This window comes from Camponotus vicinus, unplaced genomic scaffold (genome assembly GCF_025532165.1).
Source record: "Camponotus vicinus isolate PSW18456_S1 unplaced genomic scaffold, iyCamVici1.0 SCAF_7, whole genome shotgun sequence".
Lineage (NCBI taxonomy): Eukaryota > Metazoa > Arthropoda > Insecta > Hymenoptera > Formicidae > Camponotus > Camponotus vicinus.
In genome coordinates, this window is record NW_028141979.1 from 5,257,023 (window position 1) to 5,280,290 (window position 23,268).

A 23,268-nucleotide genomic window follows, 5' to 3' on the forward strand; every position below is an offset into this window, starting at 1 on the left:
TTTTGGTAGAATTATCTGATAGCCAGTGGCGGTAGCCTTTGACTCGTCACTCAGTGTCACTCAGTAATTAATCTAGTTTAGCTATTGCTTTTATTAGCTAACTTAAAACAGTGAAAATTCATTAGACGATTATCCCGATAACAGTAAGACGTGAATATAAATGTATCAGAAGCAACTTTCCATAAGAGTTTAAACTCAGCAAAAAAAATAATTTTATTCGCATTCTATCAATTTAATTTATAGATGTATTACTGCTGAACATATTAGTCCTTGTTATAATCTATATATTTAATGATAAGGGGATTATGAAAGGGGAAATATTCTCAATGAAAACTCTCATATAATAAAAGCATCATGTTGAATTAAATTGTACAATTTATATTCTTAAGTCTGCTATTTCTTTTTAAAATAATCACAGGAAATTATTATAAAATTAAATGAGATATGAAACCTCATGTGCAATCACAAGTAATAAAATAGTATAAATAGATTGATCAAAACCATTTTCTATTAATATTCGGTATAATTTATTTAAAATTAATAAGTAAAATTTAAAGAGAAGAATGATGCGATGAGAAACTATTTGCCAAAAGTTCTCGTCATCAGTATAAAGCTGCACTTTTAGTTTTCATATCTAATCAAGATCTCGCACACAGAGAAGTATTTTATTAAAAATGATATACATACTTTTTCCGATATTTTTTTTTTCGTCATCTAGCGAATTTCATAATCGATTTTAAATCGATGTCGAGCGTCATACTTGAACTTAACGACACAACGCTTCTTCCACGTAGACACACAATTTGCATAATATCCTGTACGGGATTTTTCATCGTTCACGGCATGTTTATAGGTCCAAGTGATTCACTTAAGCAAAACACTTAGGTCAGCACTTAGAATAATTTTCCTCGGCAGGTATGGGAAAGCAGGGGGATGGGATAAATGCGCCGCGGCGTAATGTCCTTCTTGCACGATCACGTCGCTAAAAGATCAGTATGCTAGCAAAACGATCTTTTTCACGAAAGCTTGTTTTACGTGGCAAATGAGTCATCTGGCTTATTCTGTAATATTTCTGACGAATAAAACAATACGTGCGTTATAGAATTCGTAACTATATAAAAAAATGCATTATAATTGTAAAAGTTACGAAATAAATCTGCTAATATTGAGATTTGATATCGTAATATAGGATATTATATAACGGTCTTCGGGTCTAAATTTTGTATGTCGACGTAAATAATAAGTTTGAGGAATTTAATTAGATAAATTCACATTGAGAGAGAATTGTGTAATTAATTTAGTTTAATAAAATCATAAAACTATCGAAATGCTAATTCTAACTGCTCAATTTCACAGTAACTTAGTTTGCAATTTATTGTACGTGCGTGTGTTTGTCATATGTGTAATTGGATATTACTATTAAATTATGCATATTTCTTTAAATAAGGGCCAAAAACTGAAGTGTCTTTACAATTTGCATAAAACGCGCGTGCTTGTTTCGCGCAAAAGCTATTATATTTCGGAAATTATGTAGATTGTGCACAAGAGAGGCTAAGATCTGGAACGTGGCGTTAATATAAAATCGATTATGGTTCACCCGATATTTCTCGTGATATCGTAGAAAGTGTCGCAGGTGGAAAAAAGTGGCATCCGCATATCATTTCCGCGGTATGCGAGTTCCTGTAGTTTCATGCATGTGCCATATTATTTTCTTGCCGACGCGATTAGAGGGATCGATAAATATTTTTCTACCTTTCTACCTGTATTTTTTGCAACAATGCATTATCTTGTTGCTAGATTAAAAAATTTATCTTAATTGTGCATGTATTTATAATTTTCCCTGGATTACAATATTAGAAATAAATCATATATCCTTGTACATGTCGTAATTTAGAAAAAAAATTACTTCATCGGAATAATTTCGTGTCATGGTAAAGAAAAATGTACGAGAGCCGCCTTTTTATATGAAGAATTAATTGCGAAATAGCGAGAATTTCATATAACATGCAAATGAAGTACCGATGAATTCTGAGAAAATAATATTGGACTAGCACGTTTGTTAACAATCTATCGTTTATCCAGTAAAGTGATAACATTAGCGACTATCGTACAACGGTCGCTGCCGACCTTTTTCATCGATTAACGCGAATGCATTTTGCACTGGAACTAATGGCATTCGATATTATCGCTCGTATTCGCGGTAAATCGCAATTATCGTCGCGCGATATAGGTTTTGATACATGAATTAATTCTGCTGCGAAGAATAATTTTCTTATCATTTGTATCAACACTTACTTTCATTTCGGCTTTTGTTACTCTCATTTTCATAATGAATGATGAATTTTCCTTCAATTTTTATTTCTTAATTATATTTATGAGCAGATTTCTGATTTTCACTGTAATAAATGAGAAATAAAGACATACAAATAATTGTTTTATTATAATTTTATAATATATGTCATTTTAAATAACTTTCTAATCATATTTTATTATATTATTTCTTATGATATTACATGATATTATCGAAAAAGGAGAGGCAAAAATATTTTCCTATATAAAATATATTTGTCAGATTTACTTATCTACTATAGTTCCTCAGAATCGAGAATAACTCGATTGAACGCGGATCGGAACAAAAGAGATGGAGTAATGAGATTTTCAGGATCGCCCAAAAAATTCTATGCCGTGACAACCGTGAGATTTATTGTCGTCGACAATGAGAGCCCAACTGCACTGTGAGAAGGAAATTCTACTAAAAGTACGAAAGTGGAACGCGAAGATAGGTAATTAAAAAGTCGATCTCGGTTATCATTCTCGCCGACGCTGTGGAAGAGTTGATAAGGATTGCTACCGTCCTCGAAGAAATGGGCACAAAACGAGAGACTGAGAGAACGATAGGATACGAATAAGAAGACAGGAAGACAGAACATTTCTTTCCTCTCTTTCTCTTAAAAGAAAAAGAGAAATAAACGGAATATATTTATCATGTACAAGTCAGCAACTATGATTTAAATATTTCCCTTAGCAGTTAAAAATAATCATTTTTGAAGCATTTAAAGCGAAGAAGTTAGTTTGACAGAGATGCAAACGATAACATAACTTTCAGTTATATGTACGGTTGACATAATAAATGATTTATGTAACGATGGTGTGCGAGAGAGATGCGACAAGATACGTGCATTTAAATTGCAAATTCTACATCCGCAGTTATACAAGCGGCAGATCGGAACTTAAAGTTGTTACGCCGAGTGTCCCAAGAGTCGTGCACGTCCTATCAACGAGAGATTCATTGGCGCATTTAAAATCAATCTTAAATCTGCCGGAACGAGATTGTGTAGATATTCGCGTCGCGCGTCATTTGCCTGGTTCGCAAAAATGTCGCTCACGTAGAATCAGATTTCATTCCCGCGGACGTTCCATCAGATTCAGCTCGCTCGCCAGTGCCAATTGAATGAAACGGGATTTCGACTCGCGCGAATGGTAACAAATCGACTGGTCATTTTTCTCCTCTCTCTCTCTTTATGTCTTCTTTTTTTTACTTTTTTCCCCTGAAAATATGTCGAGCGAGTCAACTACATGCATAACTGTGTGTCGAGCGACACGCGAAACCGAATTCACGTGCGCAAGGTAAGCGATTTCCGAGATCGTGACCGTTGCAACATCGCTCGGCTGGCACATGCATATCCGATGTCGTTTCACCTGCGTTAAAACACTGGTCAACTATCTATGCTATGTGTGAAACGCGCGCAAATGCTCGCAATGGAGTCCAAGTTATCGATACGCGATTATCCGAGATTATATGAAATTCGCGATAATTGCAGCGACGCGAATCGAACACAATGCGAATGTTAGTCGCGTCGATTTATCGCGGAATTTGTTCTTTAATCCGTTTGCTTTTAACGGATTGTAGATGTTTCGCATGATTCTATAGTAACTGATAGCCAATTTAATATTTTACAAGCATTAAAACGCAGAAAAAAATGTGCGTTGAATTTAGATGTAGATTTAGGCAAAAATCTTTCGACATGTTTCAAATGTGCTACGCAATGAAAAGTGCGTCAATCCAAAGTGCATCGTATTAATATTCCGTTGAGATTCACATCTGCTCGGATATGCGTGCGAATAAATGTTAAATGCTACGGACGCGCTCTCGCAATTTTTTGCAAGCGAAGTAACATTATTTCTATAGGGAATAAAGGTCTGTCGGTGGGCGTATTCGTGATATATAGATTGTCCTTGGTAAGTACGCAAAAATTTTCGCAATCGGCGATTGTTACAAAATTAAAGAGCTTGGCAACTGGAGGTCTGAAATTAAACTTCTGCAGAAAATAATGTCCAAATCTGTATTAAAGTTGAAACTAACTGAAAAATTCACTGTTGGATGCTCTCGTAAGTTCTCGTATTATTATGTTCTCGCTTTTACAATAAAAAACGCAATAAAGGACCTTAACTTGGTAAAAAAATCGATCATCGACAAAATAAAAAGTTCGTCGCGCTTGTCGAATAATGCACGTTATCGTTAAAAAAATACACGTTGACGAGCTAAAAGCGAAGATGTGTCGAGCGGTAAATTGAATAAAATTTCTGTCGACTCTTAAGCGAGGAACAACGTTCATCGCTCGCTTCGACGTAGACGGAATTGAGAAGAAGGACGTTTGACACGGCCCTTGTCACACTTGACTGAGACTAGACGAGCAAAGTGTCTTTCCTTTACCGGGTGCGGTGGCCGTTTCCTTGTAAAGTGTCGTCCCTTTCTCTTAGAACGACTAGTGTCGTCCCGGACACACCTCCACGTGACAGACAACGCGCAAGAACCACTTGTCAACCCCGACGCATGGCTCCCGCACCTACATCCAGAGCGCATGAAAAATGCAGTCTGGTGTACAGCATCGAAATCCCTCGGAAACTGCCTGAGCTTAGATGCGGTTCATCGAAAATTTACAAGAAACCTACCTCTCTGGAATAGCACGCGCTGTTAATTCATGGATATGAATAAAAGAAGCGATAAAAGCGGGAAAGGTAAAAAAAGAAATCGTCGTAATCAACAGAGGGCTTGGAGCATGTTACTCCACTCTGTGTGCGTAAGAATTTATAAAAAAATATCTTTTTTCGTTGTACCTACCCGCTAATATTTCTTCGCTCTTCCAGGCTTTATTTCGGTTAACGTTCGCATTTATTTTTTAATCCGCGTCTCGCGCCGCGCGCGAGGCCAGCGAGGGTAAACAAGCTGACTGCGACAAGTCGGTAAGCAACTATAATTCAAGTGCAGCCCGCGATGAAAAATCGAGCGAGCTACGTGGAGTCCGTGACTAGCATGTGGTGGATCCCGTTCCTCGCCTTCATCGACTATAAAACGACCGTACATCCTTGTCAGCGACATATTCACTTTAGTCAAGACCGGGGATCTTGCCGCTGACAATGCTTTATGGAGCCGTGCAAAGCGCGGCGCTTTGCTGCCACCGCGCCGCGAACGAACGTCGTCGTCGCCTACGTCGTCGGCTCATTGTTCGTGCCGAACACCGTAAACACGCGGCTGTAAAACCGGCCTAGGATTTACGAGTGCGAGGGTGTAATGCCGGAGGGCGCGAGCCGGCAATCGTCGTTTCCCCGCGATATTCTTCAACGTCGGCATTTGCTTTCCTTGTCCCTCTACGCACCCCAATGATCTATTTACACTTTAAACACGGCATCGCTAAGATGGCGATACGAAACGCGCGATTTTTCAATGTCCATTGCTTTGATAAAGTATAGTATTCGCTTTGAGTAATGCGGATAGACACACCCGCGATTGCTTCTATTTACGGTCTTCTTTAACACACGGGGTGCAGTTCCTTTTCGAAGGAAAATACTTTCGAAGGAAAAGTTCCACGTGTTAAATTTTAAAGTGGCAAGTAGATAATAGGACTTTGTACCTCTCGTTCATTAAAGATGCATCTTAAGAGAATTTTAAATTGAGTAAAAATAATATAAATGTAGCGTATAATTAAAAAAATAATTAAAACAATATAAATATAGCATGGCATATAGCACGAAAGACTGCAGCGTGCAGTGTGTTTAGCCACTTCGTGATAACAAGCTTCATTGCATTTGCCACTAAACGCATTACCTCGAGAGAAGAGACAGAGTTTCTAGTAGCAGGTCGAAATAACCACCCTCATGCGGCTTCGTTCACGCCCCAAGAACGACCGCGGTATTGTTAGAAATCGCCATTTATTTGCGATGCTATTATATAGCTGTCTTAATACAATTTTATAAATGGTGGTGTGTGCGTAAGCAAGAATGCATCGCGCAATTTCTATTCCAGGGAAAGAGAAAATTTTTTGTAAAACCAATGGATGTGGGAAGGTACACTTCTGGCAACGTCGACTTTCTAAACAGCTTCAGCTTTTTCATTGCATCTTTTTTTTATTTGATATACACATTTAGCGATACTCTTGCAACGATCCTTCATAAAGTGGTATCGTAAATAACACACAATACGTACATTTAAATATTTAAAAAGATTACTCTTGTATAAATAAAAAGATAAAAGTTTTGTGTTTTTTTTCGTAATAAATGCGTTAATAATAATATATCATGCTAAAAAGATTTGCTAAATTATTATTTAGTATACAAAATAGAATTGATATGTGTTGCGTAAAATGGATACGTGTTTCTGATAAGCTTGGTTAGTTACACTTGGTGTGGCTTACATTTCGGATAGCAAATTGCAGTTTACAATTTTGAGCACGTACCCGGAATTGGTGGCATTACACAAAGTCTGCTTGAACTATAATGAAAATGCACGTTAAAATTCAACTCTGCGCGTAATAGCCAAAATTACCATACAAGATAAAAAAAATGACCGTTTTTGATTACGTGCGATAATTAACTTTTCATTAAGTGTGTCGATAATAAGCCTTAAGTGATTTCTATAAATAACTTAGCCATTTTTTTTGCTTGTCGCTTAAAAATTATTTTTGTAAATCATTTCTCTTTTCGATAAAAATTATCAAACATTAAATGAGATATCGTTTTATATCAAAATGTTGGAGAAACCACTTTATATTTATTTACAGTTTTTTATTTAATTTCCATGGAATTAAATAAATCATTCCACATTTTTAATAGCTTCGTTTTTTTCATTGAAGATTCGGAAGTCATTGCGAAAACTTCATCTGCGAAGTTCAACTATGTAAGTCGAATACTAGCAACGTAAAAGACAAGTTTGACTACCTTTTACCCCATTTACTTCTTTAGAATGCGGGTCAATCGTAATGTATTCCTCGCATTACCATAAGATTTGAAACCCACCTGCAACATAAAAGAAAATAAAATCTTAAATATATCGATTGCCGCAAGACATAAAAATGTATATTCGATAACAATTTTTGGCACATTATTTTAATAAAATATGATTAAATTGAAAAAAAAATTATTAATCTGTTATAATCATGTACTTTGATAGTGAAGGCTCGTGTGATTAATGCATCATTATTGCATACTATTTTAAATGTGTGATAACATTTAAAAAAAATTCTTAAATATTCAAATTTTTATAAAACTAATTGACTTAATCGCAATATCTTATCTGGTATCAATTAAAATTTTTTTCGATATTATCGGAAATCTATCGCGATGAATTGATATTTTCAGAACATTCTCCTCTCTTTTGCAAAAAGAGAATCTTATTTTACATATTAGATTGTCACAATGTATTTTTGGTGACAATTAATTTGCCGCGATATTTGTTCATAACAAAAACCGACAAATTTTACTTAAACACACTAATATCCTTTTTGCACTTTAATTTTTAAACTTTTTATGTATTCAATTATTACATCAGTTGCAACAATGTTGTGTGATGCGGCGTTGCGTAATACATGCTCATTGAATATTCAACAGAAACTTTTTAATGACTGTAAAAGCCAAAACACTCTGCATTTCTCACTTCGATTCTCGAGATAAATATCTTTTAAAATGCGCGTTTTTTTAAATATGCCGATATCATTTTCCCCACTTCCACATTTTTATATTTTTTTTAAAGAGAGACCTGAATTTCCCCTCGCAATGATAGTGCACTGACGGTTCACAACTAAACGTTATTGTTTTACAGAAGCTGCATGTTTACCTGCACTTTACATTAAACGTGCTCGGGCAAATATTATCCTGCTTTGAATATTTATGGGAACGGAAAGACCTCCACCGATTTTATTCGCATCGCGTTTGAAAAGGGCGATCTCCATTGAATATATTTTACGCGTATTTCATATACATATATTTAGTCCTCTACTTATATTTGTCAATACGAGATGTGAAACATTATTTTTAATTTCATGCTTTGGGTTATTTTTCAACGCTGTGATATTAATGTAATGTATTCGCGCTGTTCAAAGACTTTTATTAACAAATATGTTGCTCTGCAATGATTCATATCATGAAATAAAAAGTTGCAATAAAATATCAAATAATGAATATGCTGTTATTGAATGAAGCTGTTTTCATTATTATGTTGATTATATATTATACAAAATTATTGTGTACATTTCTAGTTAAGAGTCGCGATATCAATCAATCGCACAACACAAACAAACTTGTTTGCGATTTAATTCGTAATGTAATTCATAATATAATATTTTGCTCGAAAGCAGAATGGTACAAATAAATTTGCTCTGCATATAAATCGGTATTAAATAATCATGCACGTCGATTTGGAAGAATAAACATCATGATCATATTTCCCATAGACTGACTTCGAAATGGTATTAAGCAATTGCGCTCGAATTAATAAATAATTAGCGGAGCAGCATGACAGATAAGTAGAAACTCACGCGCGACAATTTATGGAATAGATAATTTTGGGATTTGCGTACGAGTTATTACGTTCTCATTAGCGTCGTGCACAAACTGTTCGGCGCTCGCGTTTGACTGATTAACAGTCGTCGATGTCGCAGCCATTGGCAATGGTTGTGATTAGTCGCGATTCATTTCCATAACGACGATGATGCACATGTACGGGCGAGTCAAGCCGATCTTTGTGTCCCGGCGTCGCTTCGATTAGCGTCCGGACGCGATAATGTAATGCACCCACGAATAATTAGCCGCAATCGCATGGCTAAACAAATAATATCGTTCAAAGATAAACAAAATCTCCGATTCAGGACAGGCGTAAGCGATAATCGTCCCTTGCGAAAGGGGGGTGAAATTGAAAACGCCGCGTGCGTCGCCGTGAATTACATGGACGCAGATGTAATTCGTTGATTTAATCGAACTCATAATCAGATTGTCAGTTTATTTGTTAAATAAAATTACCTGCGTCGTCTACTATTTGCGATGACTATGAATAACGTGTGATGACCACAAAATTTCTAAATAATAATCATATCAATAAATAATAAATCAGATCAATTCTGTTAAGTAACAAAAGAACAAAGTTAAAATTATTAAGAGGAAAATTAATTTTGCATTAAATTAATAATTAAATGTAATGTCGACGATTTTTTCTCATGCCTTTCTATTATAAAAGATTTTATTGTAATAATTTCATTTTATTTATTGTTCCATACGTAATATTAATTAAAAGCTATGTTGATCGAAATAATAGTAGATAAGATTATGTTTCGTTTATTATAAACAATATTTTGAATAAATTATTCTAATATTCTTTTCTTTATTAAATATTAAAATATATTACTTTGCTATAAGATATTTATATATTTATTATATTTTTTAATTTTACAATATTACACGATATGGTTTGTCGCAAAATATCGTATATGAAGTATAATATATGATATATATTAAAGGATTTCAAGAAAAAAAATTTAATGTGTCATATTTATTATATCTATGATAGATGATTTAATAAAATAATAGATTGCATTTTTTTAATAATTGAAAATGTAACTATAGAAGCTTTTGTTGGTAAAATCACGAACTGGGCCTTCACAAAATGATACCCCAGGATCCGTTCCGTTAATTTTGGCCCACGAAATTTCACGGGATTCCAACTCAAACAAACTTTGACATGGGACTCCCATTTCGCGCGCAGTCACGACGCTATATTACCCGCCTAACCGAAAGTAATAACGCCAACGTCGAAATTTTGTTACTGCAACGTAAGCGACGCACCGCAGAGGCCGCGTTATTCACAAGAGATCGCGTCAACCTGTCCCTATAAATGTATAAACTCTATATTGATTTCTCTGAATTACTAATTATTTATTTCTTTCACAGCGCTTTTAACGGTATAATTTAATATAACGCGCGATTAATATTTGAGTATTTCGATAATTTAATTCTAGATATTTTGTTTGAAGAACATGTTGCATTAATGCACTTGATATGTCAAAGAACGCGTCCTGTGTATGCGATACATAAATATGCGATATAACTGTAAACATACTAATTTACAGAGTTTTTAATTTCACTCCGTAATTTTCCAGATATACAGAATTGCAATCTAAAGAGATTTATAAAATGCACGTTATTTACAAATTTAACGAATCTCGTAAATTAGAAATAAATAAAAACTATATTAAACAAATTTTAACAATTACAAAAATTATTAAATAAAATTATTCATTTCTTTGTATTTCAATATTGGCGATTCGACAGCGTCATATCGTGCTGCGCCATGCATTAAATCGTAATATGCTATCACACTGTGTCGCATTACATTTACGAAGCGGCGTATCGAATTGCGCGAAAATTAAACGCGATCTCTCTGACAAAGGGAGAGGTGACACATGGCGGATACACACGTGCAACAATCGTCGCGCGGTTGTGTTACAAGCCGTGCAGAAGTAAAAGCCGACCCCGCCAACACAACCTTCGTCGGATGCTTGCTTCCATTTGGCGTACCTCCATTGTTCTTATACCACCCGTTACAATACGTCACAGCGCAAATTTGCAGTTGGGATGAATACTGGGGTGTGGATATCGCACAACCCGTAACAATGACAAGGGTCCGACAGTAATAAAAATACGAAGGGTGTCTTTCCGACCTTTTTTTCCATCCCTGTGCTTCCTTATTTCGCCCTTCCGTTAATTTCGCCAAACGGGGGAAAGCTCAGAAAACTGAATCGCTTTTGCAATTTGTGCGAATGGGTATATGGTTGCTCATTTATGTCATTTAACGATAAAATTTATATCTTCTTGCGAGAAGAAATTCAGACAAGATCTGAAATAACGAGAGAAATAACATCACTCTCTCTCTTTTTTACATATTTTTTTCAGCTATTAGTTATTTTCTTCTATTAAATTTATTAATTATACTCCTTTTTTCTGTTTCTAGCATTTCTCTTTCAAGTCTTCGATTACCATTTATTTTTAAAATTCTTTTCTAAAACAATGCATTTATAGCAAGTAGAGCGTTCTCCTACCAATAAAGTGCTCAATTTTTAACTAATTGTAAGCCGATAATTGATCCATCGATAATTACTTTCGAGTATGATATAGTTCGATTCGAATTTATAACGTCACGATAATTAAAGTAAACGGTGGCGAAATATCAAGTTCTCTCCAAATACTTCATCTGATTTCTGCGAATGAGAATTACAAACTTAGCTCTTTAATTATAACTCTTAATTGTAGAACTTTATATCATGTTTCTACTCCTTAGATAATTTGGACTCCCTAGACAATGATAAAATTGCCCGGTCGAGGAGATATGTCACTCGAAAGCTACAGCTCACGTTCGAAAGTTTTTATAATGTTTTATTACATTTTTGTACATTTCGTTGCTTTAATAAATGATATTTTTCCATATTTTATGTTTCCTAACTGTGTCAGCAGAAGCCACACAAAAAATCCGTTTTATAATTTATATTTACAATTAAACATTTATGTTGCTATAAGCTATGTTTTATATTTTACGTTTCGCATATTCATCATTAATTATTGTTATTTTATATGTAATAATTATGACGTTTCATATTTTAACGAGTATTTTTGTGCATATTTTACGTTTTTTCTCTATCAGGGATATATTTCTTTAGGGACCTTTTCTCCCTTTGTTAACGTGTGCTCTAATTTATGGATAAATCTAATGAATTCCGCTAGGTTAATCTTAAAATCAATCATCCTTCTTTAAAACTCACAGTCATAATATAAAAGATTGGGATTATGAGAGTAAGCAAGAAAATTGTCATAAGGAGCTTTGAGAAAGTTGCTTTTATCCCAAAAATTTGTCTAAATGAGATGATTCAATTGGAATAATTGTCCCTTTTTTCGATTAAATTTCCCCCAATATAATTCCTTTTCTTTTTTTCTTAATTTGTTTTAATTTAATGCTTCCACATTCGCGTCTTGAATAATATAAGGAAATATTATATAATATAACAATTTTTTATGTAAAAAGATACGACAATCTTGGTATAGTAAATGCTACATATATGTGTGTAACATATATATTTTATTATTTATTGATATTTATTATATTATTTGTATTATTAGCATATATAATAAATATCAATAAATAATAAAATATATATGTTACACACATATATGTAGCATTTACTATACCATGATTGTCGTATCTTTTTACATAAAAAATTGTTATATTATATAATATTTCCTTATATTATTCAAGACGCGAATGTGGAAGCATTAAATTAAAACAAATTAAGAAAAAAAGAAAAGGAAGAGAAAAGGTAATAAAAAAGATCAAAAATTTTTTCATACTCATTAAAAAAATCCTCGCACACATTAATGTGCTAATTTGTAAGATCATCCAAGAAGTTCTTTGAAAACTTTACTTTGATAGTTCAAAACTTTATCACGGCCGCAACTTTTTCCATTTTATTATGACTCTCTTATCAAATTAACAGCATCTCAAAGCTTGTTGATGGTATCTCTGGGGGAGATGCTGGTATATTTAATTTAAATTTTCTTCGAGAAACAGCGACTTGTGTTAGGACAAATATTTTTTAATTCATAATTCTGACTTCTTCTCGGAGCAGATGTTTTATATAACAGAAAAAGTAGAAATCATTTTTACTTTATCGTATTCAGTTTTTCCCTAATTTCGTTCGTAGCTATATTTTAAAATAATGTCAAACTATCTTGGAACAAAAATGCTATGTATAATATCTATTAAACCATATAAGTCATTTACTGAGCTTAGCATGCATAATTATGTGCCATTATCCATATTTAATCATACTAAGATATCAAATAGAGTATCTAAGTTTCTATAACAAGTTAAACTTTGACGCGTCTGATGATTTATGACGACGACGAGCAATTTTTCATTCAAGTAGCATTGCATCTTGTGGTCCGCGATATGTCATATTTTGTCACCCTTTGCTTGTCTCTTCATAGAATGGACAAAGTAAACTTGGAAGGTGTTCATATAACGCGCTTTCAGGAAATATTGCAACGACAAATATATGATTAATTAAAATCTACGTAAAAAGATTCGATATTTCATTTCAATACGTAATACGAAATATAATGTAAAAAGATTTTGCATCGTAGCTCCCCTTGGCAACGTTCTCTAACGTAAAAGTAAAATTCTTCCTGCGGTTTGGACGATATCTTGCAATTTCGTTTTAAATAATGTAGGCAAATTGCCGCGATAGCTCATTAGCTTTGCCGCGCGACGTTTTATAATATCGACCGCGTTATGAGCGCATTGGAAGCTACGATGGTATACGGGGTGTCTCATAAGACCCGGTTTTTAATATCGCATTATCTCCGTAATGAGCGCTCAATAAGCACTAGATGAAGAAAGAGTCCGTTTCGAATTAGATCAGGAGGATGATTTCGCTGCTAAAGTTTGATATTTAATGAGCACGTTGTATAACGGCGCGGTCGATATCTCGATAATATGAACACGTTCAATAATACTAAAAGCTTCTATACATATATATATTGACAGAATATAATTAATGTTGATGCAATTTAATCGCGCGCATCTCAGCTCGCTTTGTAAAAAATTCTCTAAAGGTTTTTCCCCATCCCAACATTAATGATGCTATTAAAAATATATCCGTAAAATTCTAATAAATCTACGAGTCAATTCTTTTAAATTCAACACATTTTTGTGTTGAATTTAATTAGTTTAATTGCGATTCTTAATTCAATTTCCTAAATTCCCATAGCCTGATTGATATACCAAATGTTTCGACGCATAGTACCGAGACGCAGTAAAATTCTATATAATTTATTTATAAGAGATATATAAAAAGATATACAAATTCACATATTTTGTAATATTTTAAATATCGAATTTTTTTTTATGTATAAAAATAAATTGTGTGTATGTGTTAATTAGAGTTGTCATTATGCAAGTAAATAAATTAAATAAATATAATAAATGATTATATTAATCCAACTTTAGATAAATAAATACATCCAAATAAATAAATTAATAATAATCTAATCTATATTTGTGTATGAGCGATTTTTCATTTTGATTGTTATACGCGTCAATTTGTTTGTGACAACGACATACTGAATGTCCGTGTCGCTGAAACTTTGGTAGTAAGTAGAGCGAATGTACCAAATGTCAGACGCAATTACGAGCGGGAGTTCAGACTATCGGTTCGTAATTGCCGAGTATCTCTATCCGCTATAACCTGTTGGACTTCGATTAAAAGTTTCGCGACAAATGCAGCAAATGAGATCTTTGATTTTATGTTCGCAAAAACATGCTCTTCTAGGCAAACAAAAACAAATTCTTATGTGAAGAATATATTATTATATTCATATTTTATCGCATTATTTATAATTAAATTCAAGAATCAAATGAGAAAATATATAAATGTTAAAAATATTCTGATTTTTATAAAGAAATTTTGCTTTCATTTTTCAGATTTAGTTTTTAGAAATTATTTTTAGTAGGATACACTTAGCTTAATTTTCAAATTAATTTATTGCTTCAAATTTCGAAGAATTAGCTTTTAAAATATTTGTGTGAGATATTCTGAATTAATTTGAGAAATACTGAAGTTTGCGGGAATTAATCGCTAGGTACAAGTCGACATGAAATACTGGAGAAGCCGACATTAATTTGGTCCAAGTACGTGCTCCCAATGAGCTCCTCGAAAGAACAATGAATGTCGACGATCCCTCAGTTTGAATGACATCTTTAATATCGCGTTATACGATGATCGTATTATTGGGGATGAAAAGGCAATTAATCCGTCGCAATGCAATAGCTCTGTCGAGATACAAAAATATTAGCGAGAAAGAATACGCATATACATTCAAATACAAAGAATTATTTATAAGATTAGAAATAGAATCACATTTTATTATTAAGTATCTCGCGTTTTCTCAAAGCAAAAATTATTTTATCAAATCTAAAAGTAATGCATTTTCGAATCCCGATAGATTTAATCACTTGTTCCCAAGTAAATATACCGATAAAAATGGTTATTTTTCAAGTTACTCGAAATATCACAATTTGTACATAAAATTGATAAAGAGTGTATACGTGTGTTTATATATGTACTATTGATATATTTCTGTCTCTTTGAATCTCAAATCGAATCTGTACATCCGCTGTATTGCACAAAATATAGTCGATTATCCGCTTAGAAAGTCTCGGGGAAATCTTTCACAATTAGTTTGTCGCTTTTATCCCGTACTTTCGGGATTATCCCCTGCTCGTTGGAACTCTTTATTGTTACTTTAAATCGAATTTCTCTCATAACAAAAATTTCGCATTTATATCCAACAAAATACGAGGAAGGGATATATTAATAATTGAAAAATTATACATAAAATGTTAAGAAATATCGCGAAACTTTATTTACGAAGGACGGGGAGCAGAAATCGCAAATCCATCCTTTTCTTAGCTCGAGGCTTGTTATTGGCGATGTGTACACGTTCTTGCTCAATATACGATCATGGCGGTGACTTCCGGAACAGCGGAAATCGGCTACCTACCTCATTGCAAACTTGCCAGAGTTTACCTATCTATCCAAGTACTTACATTTTCTACGTGGAACGCATATCCATTTTCAGCTCGCTGTCGGTATTCACATTTTGTGCGCAAAGTTAGCTTCCGTAGATGCGAGATTGTATAGATACGCTCCTCGCAAACTTGATTCTCTACCGTATCTATGGACTGTCACACGCGACTACATCGGAAGTTGACGAAGTCGCGCTTCGACGCAAGTCGACAGTCACAACTTCGATGTAATCGCGAGATTCCGTATAAGAATTCTCGATAGAAATTGTACGAAACTACAAATGATATTTCTATTGTTTTTACCTCTGCCGGAGATTTCTTTGAAAAAAGAATAATTAATGTTTATTCCAATTATTATTCTGTTCATTAGACAAGTAGTAAATAATTTAATTTTAAAGTAGTAAACTAATTTAATTTTTGTAATATAATTACAAATATAATTACAAATATAATTTAATAGATCTTTAATTACAAATATAATTTAATAGAAAAATGATAAAAAATTATATATTTAAGAATTATTTCTAAAAGATTTAATAAATGAAAAATAAGAAAATTATATAGTAAATAAAATATATAAATAAAAAATGAGAAAATTATGCTGTATGTATGTAAAATCAGATAAATTTAGTAAGTTGATCGATTTGATTTATTAATTAATTTACATACATGGTTAATTTGCACGGTAAGTTCGAGGTGTAATAATCGTATATTATGCGACTGTCCGCGCAACCACAACGACTAGCAACTCGAGCTTAACTGGCGAACTATTCGCAATTAATAATTCCACTCCCTCAAGAGATTTGCGGCTCTCGCGCAAGCGTTATGCAGTTGCGCTTGAAATAAAGACAACTATGTTCCGCTTTTGTTTCAACTCTTATCATGGTTCCGGCGCGTAGCTGTCTTGCCCCCGACAAAGCGGCGAGTATACCGCAGAAAGGTAAAAGTGAATTAAAGGTATCTCGCTGGGATGCGCGTCTCAAGTTTCCGCAAATTAAGTTTTCCGCCCTAAACGCGTTGCTTCCCGACACCTTCTTCCTCGCCGCGAGATTCGCCTCACGAAGCGTTCGTCTGGCCGCCAGGGAGTCTAGTGAGATTTTTCGTGCCTCTCGGTATTAATGACACGTACTGCACGTGAATGGAGTGGCCTCGAGCTTTCTTTCTTTGCGAAGGAACGCCTTATATTGGAAAAGAACTGCGAAAGGACCGGCGAATTCGTTTTAACCCTTGCGCTCCGAGCGTATTCAATCATGAACACTCTCTTTCTTCGCGTGCGACATGTATAGAGTTTTAAAGTCCTTCCCTTTTAAAGTTCTTTTTATGCTTGCAATTCGTGGACATGTTCTGAATTACGATTTAAGCCCTCGACTGTATCTGCAATGTATCCAATATTTATATAAAAGAGTGAAAATGTGATAATAGACAAATGATATAAATATTATCGAACTAGATATCGTCATTAGTGTTTTTAATAATCAACGTTTCGACAAAATAATCGTATCATTATCAAATATTTTTAATTAATCAGAAATTATCTTTCAGTGTTTTTTTCCATTAGAAATATGACGCAATCAAAGCATCATTAAAGAAAAGAAAAGAAAGGCATAAAAAAATTTCGGCGCGTTATTACGTATAATCAACGGCAATGTACTCGTAAACACTATTATTTTATGAGATTATGTAGCGTGTAGCATGTAATGAATGAGCGAGATGCGTGTTTATTAATGTACTATTTTATTGCCATTTGTTCCATAATTCAATTGTGTACAATGCCATTATGCGAACGTTAATTACGTCGTTCCTTTAGCTTTGCTAGAATCAATGTTGCAATTGAGTAGTGATTATTATTGATGTTTATTATTATGAATTAATGATCACTATAGTTGCGCGTTTGTTATTACTCCGTTTTCTGAACGCATATGCGAGCCAACGGACGAATAATCGATCCTACGCACTAAATAGATTATATATTCAAGGAATGCAATTCTTCTATGTGTATGTTAATTATAGTATAAATAATTATAAGTAGAGAAAATAGTTATTAAGATTATATTATTATAATATATTAGGAAAATAATTTTTCCACGTTTTACAATTATATTCTCCCCTGCCATATATTTTGTGGTAAATTAACTATATAGCAATGTATAAAATAGAGTGTTTTCAAGCAATACACTCTCGTATCAAAACCAGTTGGCAATTTTACCGAGGAAGAATAAGAAACAAGACAAATGATGGGGAAAGCGGCAAAACTGCGCCGCACGTTTAACAGCGTGACAAGGGATTACCGTAGGAGAAGGAGAGATAATGGCGTCCCCGAGGCTAGCCAAAGGCGACACTTTGCTATTCTCGACGACTTTACGGGGTTGCCTCGTACATTGCTCTCCGCTTGGACGATGTATGCAACCATTAATGAATTGAGCCAAGAGTGCTTCTCCATGAGGACAGATTTCATGAAAAGGAAGCGACATTTTCTATTTCTCTCTCTCTTTCTCTCTCTACATTTTCCTGTTGGGACCGAAAGGGACGCCTTTTGTCCGCAAATTATTGCGCAATAAAGCCATAATGTCAGCGTCGAGCGTCGCGAAACACAAACCGATTGCCCCCTTCCGCAATCCCTAAATGACATCCGGCAAAAAATTCGGACGAGCAACTTCACGTAACGTTTTTCTCAGAGATGCGCTAAAACGCTGTGTTATTTAATGCGTCCGATGTGGGTTATCGGGTTCCATCGAAATGTCGAGGGTTTTTACATTTTCACCTTAGGAGACCTACTAATTCATCTAAGGAGACTCGTAAAAAAGACACATAAAACCGTAAAACGGTTTACGGATCTACTTAGAGTCTTCGATTTTAATTTTACAATGACATATAATGTGACACATGTTTAAATAATCTAAAAATTTTCTCAATGCTTTATATACCATCATTTCTCATGATCGTATTCTTAATCGTCTCGATTAAAATGTCTTAAATTAAAATATTGTGGAAGAAACCTCTTTTGAATTAATTAAATTTTTTTTAGCTACTTCATATGTATATTACCTGACATTTTACATGTATTATCCTTCCGAACATATTAAATTTAAATTCTCCAAATCATGCATATATATCACTGTTAAACTGTGGACTTTGCGAGATGCCTGATCGAATATATGTTAATCTTCTCGCTCAAAACATTTCCGAAAGCGCGTAGTTAAGCTAATATTCTATGTGATAGGACCATTCGCTCTATTGATATTTCTAGTAATAGTCGATGTATGAGCATAGAGGACTTGTAACGCGTAAATTTGCGGTGCGTTGCGGGATTGTGGTTCGATTTGCCTGCCGGGCGGTAACCGTTGTGACCGTAAATTACCGCGCGCCGATACTAAGCAACGCGTAAGCGATGTACACATATACTATATCGATATTGTTACAAAGCCGATATATTTCGGATTTCCAGCAAGATTGCGAGCAAAAGTTGCAATACGACAAGGATCGAACATCGAGGGAATGAAGAGTCGATTAGCCGAGCTTTGCGCGCAGCAAATGCGCGGCGATGCAAATTTCGCCGGAATATTTCGACCCTTTGTCCGCGTCGATACATACATATATAATGCGCGTCTACCGCGATTTTTTTTTTAAGCGTACACAATGGGTATCGGGCGAAACGACCGCGATTTCGATGGTAATTCGCGGCCGAAACAATGGCCCCTCGTTCGCGAATTATTGAGCAATAGAGTGGTAATGTCGGGGCGATACGTCAAGCGCGAACGATGAGGATTGCGAGACTTCTCTTCATCCAAAACGCGCCTTCCTTTGTGCGGGAAATACAGCAGCTGGCAAAGGAAAGTACGGAGGAAGTATCCGGATAAGATGGGAAATGTTTTACGAGATGCTTTACGAGATACAAAGTGCTCTTAATCATGGCATAAAGGAATGTTCGGACTCGATCGATTTCTATCTGGCTCGAAATCGATCTTAGCATCTTGATTGCGCGAAGAAATTGATTCGAAACCTGTTGATAGTATATATAAACGATTGTGTGTTCGCATTGTACTAAAATTTGTTGTGCGAATAAATATGATGCCTTTAAAAATGACTGATTTTAATTTTGCATCAGAGTTTGAAATTGCTTTTTTAACTAGAAAAATCTGTAATAAAAGTCTATATCTCGGTTCGTGTTACACATACATCATTTTCTACCGTATAAATGATCCAAGTCGTACGAATCGTAATACGGTTCGTCTTACAAGTTCGACCGCATCAGTCGGATTTAACAGGGTGGGGAAGTCGTTACATGTAACGTCGAGTTCCTATTTCGCCGTCACGGGCACTAGCGTAATCATTATACGTTAGCAGAAGGTAACGCCTAGGGGAGCCCATTATGAGTTTCATAAATTGTGGGGCAGACCTCAGGGAATAATCTTAAATAACAGGTATGAAAGCGGCTTTTATATAGCAGAGACTTAGACAGCGCTTTAGGGAACATCCCACGACAGCGTTACTTAAATAATGTTGCGTGCTTAAGTAACATTGTGTATCGATCGAAAAACAACGGAGAACATCTCTTTGCCTTTGGCTGTAAGTAGCGTAAATGCATTTAGTGCGATAAGATTGGCGATTTAGATGCTACGTTATTCTAGTTAGAGTGTCACACGGGAACGAAGCCAGAGAGAGAATATTTGTACATTAAAAAGATAGAAGTATGTGAAATGAGGGTGTTGGTAAAAATTAAAAAAAAAATCTTTCTTAATATTTGCTGTAATATTTTAACACATGTTAGCTAACTTTATGTTCCTGTAATAACTTTTTCTTTCTTCCCCTCTTTTCGGAGCTTTCATCAACTTAAGTCATTTTCTAGCACATCGTAAAAGATTTACAACTTACCAAGTTTAATCCTTAAATATAAGCTCTTTTAGGCATTTTTTCTTTTTTACTTCTAAAATGAATATATATAATTCCTATTATATTTTTAATAATCAATTTATAGTAAATTAATTTTACTTTGTCACAATAACAATCTTTTATAATTATTATTAGCTGCTAATTAAATTTGTTATTTCGAAATGCGGTTTACGCCACTTTCATAGTAAACAACGCGTATGATGAACTTCAATTTACATCGGCATACACGATACATAACTGATCGTAATGAATTTCATTAATACAATTCCGATCATGTGTATATACCCGGCACGCAGCTTACATGTTCCCATGGAGGGTGCGTTTTCCCTTCCGAGCTATATTATATCTGCGTAAATAAGTAGAAATTTTGGTTCCCCCTAATATCAAAATGCCCCGAATATCATTATCCCGCGCTTTAGTTTACGCTTGCAAGAATGTCTCATCTGAATTAAATCGACGCAAAGGTGATCTTCGCACGAGCATTATACGCCTGGTTTCGCACGTGCAAACAAAACGTACGATTAAAGTGGCATTATTCAATTGATAATATCGATGAGAGCGATTAATTTTCCATTATATTTTTTATTTATACTTGTTATGTATTTCTCTAAATAGAACCTGCCACGTGCGCATAAAATCAAATTAATATTTAACGAGCAGAGGAAATTACCTTTTCATAAGTACACGTGTGTTATCAAGTGAGAGGCGTAGGCGTCGTCTCGCACGAGATGCGAATATCGATCGGTGGAAACACACAGAGACACAAAGAATTCTCTATAACGATTTCACGGAGGGAACGGCTTCCCCAATCTCGAAGCGTTACAGATGTGCGTGGCAAATATGTCGGATATCTTTACGAGAAATACCATTCCATAGCCTTTTCCGATATTTTTATTTGTATACATTTCCTTAGTCGTTTAAATTATTTATTTATTATTTATAGATTGAGAAATATCTTATTGTTTTAAAAATATAAATATATGTAGAAAATGAAATATATGATATAACAATAAAAAATAATAAAATGTAATAAAATATATTGATATAATTGATATTTTTTAACTACAAATTTAAAAGAAATGCTCTTTTACAAATATTTGAAATTTGAAACCATTTTATAATTTAGTTATATCAGGTTTCAATCGTTGCTTTAAGATTATATATTAATATTAATTTATCCACTCAGTTAAATATATATACTTCTTAATATGTATCGATTTTTAATTGATTTTCATTACGTGTAGCTATTTTTAATATTAAATAAACAATCAATATTTAATATTAATTTTTAATAATCGAAATTTTTAATATTAAAAAATAAAATATAGTATAAAAAATTGAGATAATTCTTATGTTAGTTTAAAGCAATGAGTTAGATAAATTTTTCAGATTTTCGAGTTGAAATACATTGAATTATTTGCAATTCAAGTAATAGGCATTGGTTCGCTGAGCACGGAAAATATCGACCGAAACTTGGGGCTGAGGAACTCTACGCGAATGGTAGTGTCTGGACCAGCCAATTTTAGATTTTCTTGATCCTTTACTAGTCGCTTCCTCCCTTTCTCGGAAGAGCGACTCGATCGGACAGCATCGTGAGAACCTCGTCTACTTTCGTGATCCGACCCTTCCAGCCTATTACACTCCATTTTTTCGTGTCAAAAGCCACCCTCGGAAAAGGAAGAGAGTTGAAAGGCATCTTGCGAGAAAATATATCAAGATGTTCATGTTGAATTTTGTGAAACTTGAATGAAAAGTGACATGAAATTGAAAAACTTTAACGTAGGGACATACGCTATTACTGTACATTATGAGCAGTTTCTTATGAAGACAGGACAACTTTTATCTTAAAGCGTAAAGAAATCTGAGCAGGTAAGTGAGTCATTTGAGGAGAAACGTCAATTGTTACAATGGAACGATCGTGTCCATCGAAATCCGATAAATCGAAAGCCACATGTACGTTCGTTTGGAAGTTTTTATTGCTCCAATGAAAGACATCGCTTTGTCGATATCAACTCCAAGCATTCAGACCTTGTTCAATCCTCGAATGTTTTGCGTTGTAGGTACTCTCTAAGAACTCGATCGGGTTCTCATGACAAATCATGAGAAAATTGTAAGAAGAAAGCAGAAGTAAGAGTTCATTCTTCTTAATACGTTAGTGAAATTACAGCTTATAGTTCTTAAGTAATCTTGACTTAGCATCTTAATATAATATTTATGCATCGTTTGAAAATATTTCCCTAAAGAGATATAATATTTAAAATTATATTCTCGTTATATTAAAAATATGTTTACATTTTAATATTTCGATATAATTTTATCACTAAAATAATAAATATTCTTCTAATTAATGATTGCCTTATTTTCAAAAAATCAAATTATTGTTGTCAAATAATTCATAATTATAATTTTCGATTAGGTAACATTGTACATTGTACTTTTGATAAATTTCATCAGTTCAATACTCTGTTGTTTTGATA

At 34.1% G+C, this 23,268-nt stretch overlaps 1 protein-coding gene and 1 long non-coding RNA gene across 2 annotated transcripts in view; both read right to left on the reverse strand.

Annotated features, from left to right (window-relative positions):
• Nucleotides 1-23,268, reverse strand: part of LOC145975095 (proprotein convertase subtilisin/kexin type 4-like) — a 205,024-nt gene that overhangs the window by 70,864 nt on the left and 110,892 nt on the right. The gene's annotated exons all lie outside the window — the stretch shown is intronic.
• LOC145975100 (uncharacterized) overlaps nucleotides 6,119-23,268 on the reverse strand; it is a 54,636-nt gene continuing 37,486 nt past the window's right edge. Inside the window, exon 3 of the long non-coding RNA XR_014439885.1 lies at nucleotides 6,119-7,293. This is a non-coding gene — a long non-coding RNA (uncharacterized LOC145975100). The remainder of the gene's footprint in view (nucleotides 7,294-23,268) is intronic.